The 7381-nt window shown below is 61.2% G+C and overlaps 1 long non-coding RNA gene across 1 annotated transcript; it reads left to right on the forward strand.

The window, feature by feature from the left end:
• Positions 1-388: 388 nt before the first annotated feature.
• On the forward strand, positions 389-2896 carry LOC116147339 (uncharacterized). The gene is made up of 3 exons (XR_010384970.1): positions 389-502; positions 1959-2037; positions 2612-2896. It is a non-coding gene; the product is annotated as an uncharacterized LOC116147339 (long non-coding RNA).
• Positions 2897-7381: the final 4485 nt, after the last annotated feature.

The raw sequence follows: 7381 nt of genomic DNA on the forward strand, positions 1-7381 counted from the left end.
CGATGGTGATGATGGTGGCGACGGTGGTGACGAAGGTGGCGGTGATGATGGTCATGACGGTGGCGATGGTGGTTGTGATGTGATGATGATGATGAGAAAGGTGGTGGTGATGCTGGTGGTGGTGGTGGTGCTGGTGGTGAGGAAGGTGGTGGAGGATTACGACGATGGTGGTGACGACAGTGACGGGTGGATGTCTTCCTTATGCCAACGCCCCTCCCAGCATACAGCAAAGATCTTGAACTTTATGTGGAGAATAATGGAGAGCCATGGAGATGTTTGAACTGCTTTGTGACATGATTCTAAGTGTGCTCTCGGGAGATGTCCCACATGGAGTCAGACTGGTATGGGTGCAGGGGACCAGAACGAACACAGGGAGGTCAGGCAAGAGGTGGTAGGGGCAGGAGGGGTGGTGAGAAGGAAGCTGATTCAAGAGATGCTTTGTAGGTAGGACCCAGGAGGACCCAGGAGGACCCAGGACGCGCTCCTGGAGCAGACATAACAGGTAAAGGTCACCCGTGCGGTGGGCGGGATGGGAGAGCAGCTCTGAGCTGGCCAAAGTTTCTGGGTTTGGCCAGACTGAGATGCTTGCTGGACACTCCAAAGTGACCGAGGTCAGCAGCTGGACATGCTGCTCTGGGTTTCAGGGACAGTCAGGTCTGGAGGCAAGAGCAGGGCGCCATCTGTGAAAGTTAGGTGGCACTTATTTGGGACCTGGGGCCCTCCAGGCGGAGGCTGGCAGGAGCGGCCAGGGCAGAAGATGGTGGCTAGGACGTGGAGAGGGAGGGCGTGTCAGTGTGTCCCCTGGGATGCTGGGAGCTGCCAGCAGCGTCCGAGCAGCCAAAGTGAAGGCTGCTGAGCTCTCCTCAGGTGTCCTTCTACCGGAGACCCCCACCCCTGGCCTGAGGCCTCGGTGGGCCCCGAGCTGTCCGGAGTAGAGAGGGGAGTCAGGTGATGGAAGGAAGGGCACCCAGGAAAGGCAAGGCTGCAGGAAGAAGGCCCCCTGCTGCTCGCTGCATCCCCCCACCCCCGTCCCCCTTCCTCGGCGGGGCTCCTCTCCCCGAGCCCAGCGCCTGGACCTGGCTCTGAGCAGCCCCGCACTGCTCACTGTGCAGAGCCCAGGGGCGTGGGGTGGGGGGTAACCGGCCCAGGCCGGCAAGGGTCCTGCCCCACGAAGCTCCGCCCACCTCCTGCAGGTGAGGTTGCGTGGGGGCCGGGCGGCTCGCATCTCCTGGAGACCCACCTCTCTGTCTCCTGATTTCCCTGAGGCTCAAGCCTGGCTTGCCCACGGCCGCACCTTGTCGGGCAGGCCTTCCAGTCCTCGTCCTCGGCGTGGCTTCCCGGTGCTGGCCACGCCCTTGGCAGGACGGGCCCAACACGGAAACTGATTCCCTGGGCTGCGGTCCTGGCCCTGCGGGTGGGGAGGGAAGGCGCCGACCCGAGGGCTTTCCTGTGTCCTGGTTTGTTCTGTCTTGGTCGGGGCCACATTCAGTTATAAACCGTGTATAAACCGTGGAAACCGATGGAAAACAGCGGGAACTTCACTGTGCACGTGGAGCAGTGATGGTCAGGGCCCAGCCTCAGCCCACGGGGCGACGCTCTCTCGCCACCCAGATGTGACCTGGCTGCGCTCGCTGGGTGGGCTGCAGGGTCACCCCTAAGCACTTTCTCAGCTTTTGCTCTGCCTCGCGGGCAGTTACCTGGAAGCTGGGCGATGGTATACAAGGCGACCCAAGCTCATAAAATGGGGATTTGCATTGAGATTTTTTGCCCTCATTTCTGAGGAAGGGAGCAAGGGTGGGGGCCTCTACACAGGTGGTTCCGGGCTCTGCTGACCTGCAGGGACCCCATGGGGTTCTATGCAGACCGACTTGGAACTTTCAGTGGCTGGCAGAGACGCGGGGATGCTGGGACACGGGGACATGGTCTGCGTTGTCCCCACCTGTTGGTGTTTCTTGCAGAGACTGGAGGCTGGAGACAGTGCAGCCCCCCTGGAGGTCTGCATTACATGTATTGAATTTGGAAAAATGCAAAATATTTGTAAGTTTCGTGTTGAAAAGCTAGCTAATGCTGCTGCCGTCAGCCAGCCCCGCTGCCCGGCCCGTCCTGCAGGGCTTGCCCCGGCCTTTCTTACACCAAGTTCCGGGGCCATCTGTGCCTTCTGGTCAGACTGGTAGAAGTGTGGTCTGGATGGGCATTCCCCTTTTTTTTTGATAGTGACTTACCAGATAACAATAAAGAACTTCTTTAAAAATATCCAAATACAGAATTGCAGAAGTTGCTTAGAAGAGAGGGCACTGTTCTTGGCACTTCTGGGACTGAGGCTGCGTCAGTCCACATGAGCCCTGCTGTGCCACCGTAACAAGCTGGCCCGAGGTCCCGGGGCCTTGCCCCCCGGCCCCCTGGGTGCAGTGCAGGGGCTGAGGTCATCGGGGGATGGGAGCAGGTGAGCCTCGCACCTGCTGAGTCCTGTGGGTTCCCACTCAAACCTCACTTTTCCCGGGGGCCCTCCACCCCTGATGTGGGAAGGTGACATCCTGCCACGTGCCCTAGGGGTGGAGATGGACTTCTGGGCAGAGGTTCAGCCTAACACGTGGCTTCTTTTTTGTTTCAGTCTGGCTCAGGGTTCATCACGGGGGAGCTGAACAGCGCTCAGCCACACAGCCCCTGCCGACCTGCACAGTGGGTGAGTGGAGCCTGCCTCCGTGGACACTCCTGCCTTCCCCTGATGCCCCACCAAAGGGGACAGGAGCCAGTTACCTCTGTGGCCCCCTCTCCCACCTTCGGCTCTGATCCTGAGTCTGCCCGCTTGAGCCTCCTTCCCCAGAACGTTCCGTACCCATCAGTGCTGCTCACGTGGGCCAGGGGCGCCGCGGTCTGAAAGGTGGGGCATGGCCAGACCGCCCAGCCCCTCCCCGGCCCAGCTCTAGAGGCACCCTGCTGTGGTGGCTCCCCGGCGAGGCAGCGGTGCCCCCCGTCCCCGGGGCGGCCTGCACCCGCCCCCTTCCTGCTTCCTCTGTGCTGCTGAGTCACGCCCCAGCCCCGCTCGGGCGGTTGTGACTTGTGGTTGGTCAGAAATGTTTCTGGTTGAGCTGTGGGTGGCTGAATGTCCTTCCTGCCCCTGGAGAGGAAAGTTTCTAGCTCTGGAAAATTACCAGGCCAGGAAGCGAGGGAAGTTTCTGCCCTGGGGCAGATTGAGAGAGAAATTTCCCGACTGGTCTCAGCCTGAGAGAAGAAACACCGGCTCCTGGCAGCCTTTGTTAGAACAGCTTCCCCGATTGTCTGGCCGTCTGGCAGCAGGACGGCTGTGCCCCGGGCTGTCCTCGCGGATGCAGCCAGGTTGTGTCAGAGGAGAAACAGCCTGGTGACAGGTGCAGACTCCAATCTAAGACTTCAGAGTTACATGGACGGCTTCCAGAAAGCACGGCAAACTCCAGAGGCTGCCTGAAAGGACTGGCTTGTGCACAGGAGCCCCATCCCTCCCCACCCCTTCCTGGGTAAACTCCCTTCCAAAGCACCTGGAAGTCAGCTAAACACCGCCAGTTAGATCATTAGAGCAGAACACATAATTGCCCAGCAGCATGCGTAAAGCTGCAGGTCCCGGGGGGGCGAGCTCAGAGCCCGCCGAGCCCCCACCGACACGTGATGCCCGGACCTGAATATTGCTGTCTCCCCTCTTTCTCCTCTCTGATGGAGGAGGGGACGTGACTCCCCGCTAAGCCCCTCTGTCGCTGGTTGGGGCATTTGTCACGCCTGCGTGGGTGTCACACCAGCACACACGGTTTAACACAGCCAGTCCCAGGGAAGGCCCCTAAACGCCCAGAGGAGGAGCCCCTGGGAGTAAGCCTGGCACAGCTCAGTCCGTCCAGGACCACAGGACGCTTGCCTGGGGGAACCCAGGGTTAACCGGACCAGCCCGACGGGGCTTCCCGAGTGAGGGAGCTTGGGGCCAAGTCTGACACGAGGAGTCAGCCTGTCGACAAGGTGCGTCGGGCACGTCTGTCCTCCCACGTGACGGCATCCGGCTCCTCCGCGACCCAGTGCCCACGAGGCCGCCGTGCAGGCTGCACTGTGGACCTGTCCGTCCATCTGGGCGGTCCGTGCATCTGGGCAGTGGGGGGAACCAGTGGGGCTGTTGGAGAAGCACTGCCCCAAGTTGCCCAGAGCAGTGTGAGCCGTCTACCAGGCTGGCCTTGGGGCCACCACCCCACCCCACGCTCGTATGTAAGAAGCATGGATCAGACGGTGTCACTTTCTCGCCTCCTTGGCTCCGGGTGGCCCCCCGGTGCTGGGGGCACCTGCTCCTCTCCTGGGAGGCAGTGTGGGTCTCCTGCTGCCATGACAGCCCCGAGCCCGGGGCCAGGGCAGCACGCAGCCCTCAGTCCTGTGGCCAGAGTCCCGGGGCTCCCTGGGATCTGGCGTCCGTGGGGCGGAGCTCTCCTCGCTGGTTCCAGCTCACAGCCCTTTCCTCCGTCACCCCTACGCCATCTCCTCTGGTTCTGACCCTCCCACCTCCCTCCTCTTGGGACCCTGGAGGCTAGTGGGCCGCCCAGACCGCCAGGAGGATCTCCCATCCCATGGTTGACGCCCCTTTGCCAGGTGAGGTGACGTATTCGCAGATCTCGGGATTAGGCCGTGGGACTGTTGGGGCCCCTCTCCTGCCGGCCACTCAGCTGCTGTTCAGGCACCCTCCCTCCACTGGTCACCTTCCTGTCCTCCCTCCTTCCTTGTGCTTGCTTCCGGGGCCTTCAACCCCTCGGCCTGGTTGTCCTCACCCGGGTCTCGGCTGCTGGCCCTTCTGCAAGGTGGGGCTGGCCCCCAGGGCTCACGACACTGGCTCCTGGTCACTGTGGCTTTTCTGCTGTGTCGGCTGGGAGTCTGTCCCACCTTGCTTGTTCCTCAGAACACTGACACCATCATTGCATAGCTGTTAATCCACATGGGCTGCCTGTGGGTGGGGGTGCTGGAGACAGGCCTCTGAAACCCAGTCCCTTGCAGCAGCCACAGAGCCCTTTAATCTGCCTCTAAGTTAAATTTTAAAATATAAACTCGATACATGATGCAGTTACTGGAAACTTTCAAATGTATTTAAAACAATTTAGGTAAATGAGGATCATTTTCTGGCTATAAATTTTATGAAATTTAAGTATAAGCAACAACTTAAAGTCTGAATTTAGATGTGCTGTGAGTATAAAACACATGGGACTTTGAAAACTCCGAAGGAAAAAGGAAAGCAAAATATCTCATTAAGAATTCCTCACGTGGGTTATATGTCAAAATGATCATTTTTGGCTATTTGGGGTTAAATTAAAAGATTAAATTAATTTCACTCGCTTCATGTAAAATTACAAGAAGGGCTGTGCTCCTCCAGACACACACAAGTTTAAAAAACAAAGCCTGAAGGTGTCCATGCACCACCTAGCGGCAACTTCGGAAGGGCGGCTGGTTCTGCGAGCATCTCTGCCCCAGAGGGCGGGTGAGCGGGAGCGTGTGCGTGTCTGTGTGTGTGCGTGATGGGTGCGGTGCGGCCACACAGCCCAGGGAAGCCGGTGGCCTTTGCCACCAGGGCCCCAGCACACTGGGCCGAGAGTGGACACCTCACTGACCCCTCCTTGGCAGAGGGGGGCTCAGCTCACCAGCTGGGGCCCCGGGAGATGCTGGTCTCCGTCCAGAAGTGGGGGCCCTGTCTTGGGCTCCCGGGCAGGGTGGCCCGGCCTGGAAACCTCTTCCATGAGCTGCACGGCTGGACCACACCGAGGCTCTTGGGGCCTACGGGGAGGTCCCACACCCCACCCTGCACGTCAGGGGAGGCGGGTTCCGGGCGGCTTGGGCAAGAAGGCCAGTCTGTGTGGCGGGGGTTCCCCCGCAAGGCCAGCAGACCTCGAGTGGGCGTTTCCTCGGGTGGGGGGCCTTTCCAGGGAGGGGCTGGGCTCCACTTGTCACTTAGGCTCGTGACCAGTGGCCTTGGCACACTCACATCAGGGCCACTTCCTGGGGCACCACGATCCCAGAGTTACTCAGTGCCCACACCCTGTTCTCAGGAAGCAGAGGTCACGCCAGGTCGCCTGGTTGCGCAGGGACCTGCCATCAGCAGCCGGAGTGGAAACGTTTGACAAGTCGTAACTCTTGCTTTGGGAAACTCTCCAGTCTCGTGTGGGGCCACCAGGCGCCCCAGGCGGGCCGGGCTGGGGGCCCGGGCTGGGGCTGCAGCAAGTGCCCTGGGTCACCTTCTTGGCTGGCCTTGAAGGGGGCCCATCAACCCCTCCGGCTCCCTGGGTGGCTGCGGGGTCAGTGGCCAGACGGACCCAGCGGGCAGTGGTCTGGTTGCCTTGGCCACGAACAGGCAGGGGGTAGGGTGCAAGCTTGCCTGACCCCACAGGCTGGAGCGAGGGGCCTGGGGCCTGTGACCGGCAGCCAAGCCAGACTGAAGCAAGAAGCATGGGAGCCTCAGTGGTGAGGGGACCAGGGACAGCCCCCCAGGGTCAGGTCCACTGGGGACGTCTGTCCTCCTGTCCTAGGTCTGCCAAGGTGGCCGTGGCTTTATTCCTGGGATGCTCAGTCCTCCGTGCTGTGTCCGCTCAAGGTCACCCTTGCCTGGCCGCCTTTCCCGTGGCCACGGAGAGAGAAGGTCAGGAATTAGATGAGAATAGGCCTGCTGGACACCCGCTTCTCCTGGTGCCCCACGGGCAGTGGGCCTGGACAGGCTCGCACATAGAGCTGGATGCTGCCCAGGCCGCCCTCAGCACCCGCCAGGTATGGGGTGACTGTGTTTCCTACCTGTGTTCTTCTTTTATGTCATTTACGCTGCCCCTGCAGGCAGCGCCGCCCTGGGTGCGGAGAGGGCGGCTGCCCTGGCTGAGCCCTGGCTTCTGCAGACCCCCAGGAGACGGCACATGTCTGCTGCGTGCACTTCTTGGGTGCCTGGCAGGATCCTTCAGGGGCCCCCCTGCAGCCGGAATCTCCAGGGAGGAGCTGAGTTCTCAGATTAACTGCCCCCCGCCCCAGCTGTGCCCGGAGTCGGGGGAACAGCAGGTGGATGGGTTGCTCGGGCCCAGGGAGGCACAGCTTCCACGTCCCCCTGCCATTTGCAGCAAAGCCTGGCTGTCTCTTCAGGGCCGCCGGCCGCCACGTCCCACCGCCAGCCCCCAGCTCCCGGCCCCCTTTCCTTCTCTCTTGGCCCAAGTCAGCCAACTCCCTGGGGAGGCTCTCCCGCTCTGTGCAGAGCTCCTCCCACAACCTGCTCTTTGTTGTACTTGGCAGGGCAGCACCCTCAGGACGCCCTGGGTTCCACGACCTCGCCACACTCTCCTCGCCTCGGGCTCCATCCCCCTGCCTGGGTCTGCGGCTCTGCGTCCTGACTTGGACCTGCTGCTGTGGTGTCGAT

This window comes from Camelus dromedarius, chromosome 18, assembly GCF_036321535.1.
Source record: "Camelus dromedarius isolate mCamDro1 chromosome 18, mCamDro1.pat, whole genome shotgun sequence".
NCBI classification, from domain to species: domain Eukaryota; kingdom Metazoa; phylum Chordata; class Mammalia; order Artiodactyla; family Camelidae; genus Camelus; species Camelus dromedarius.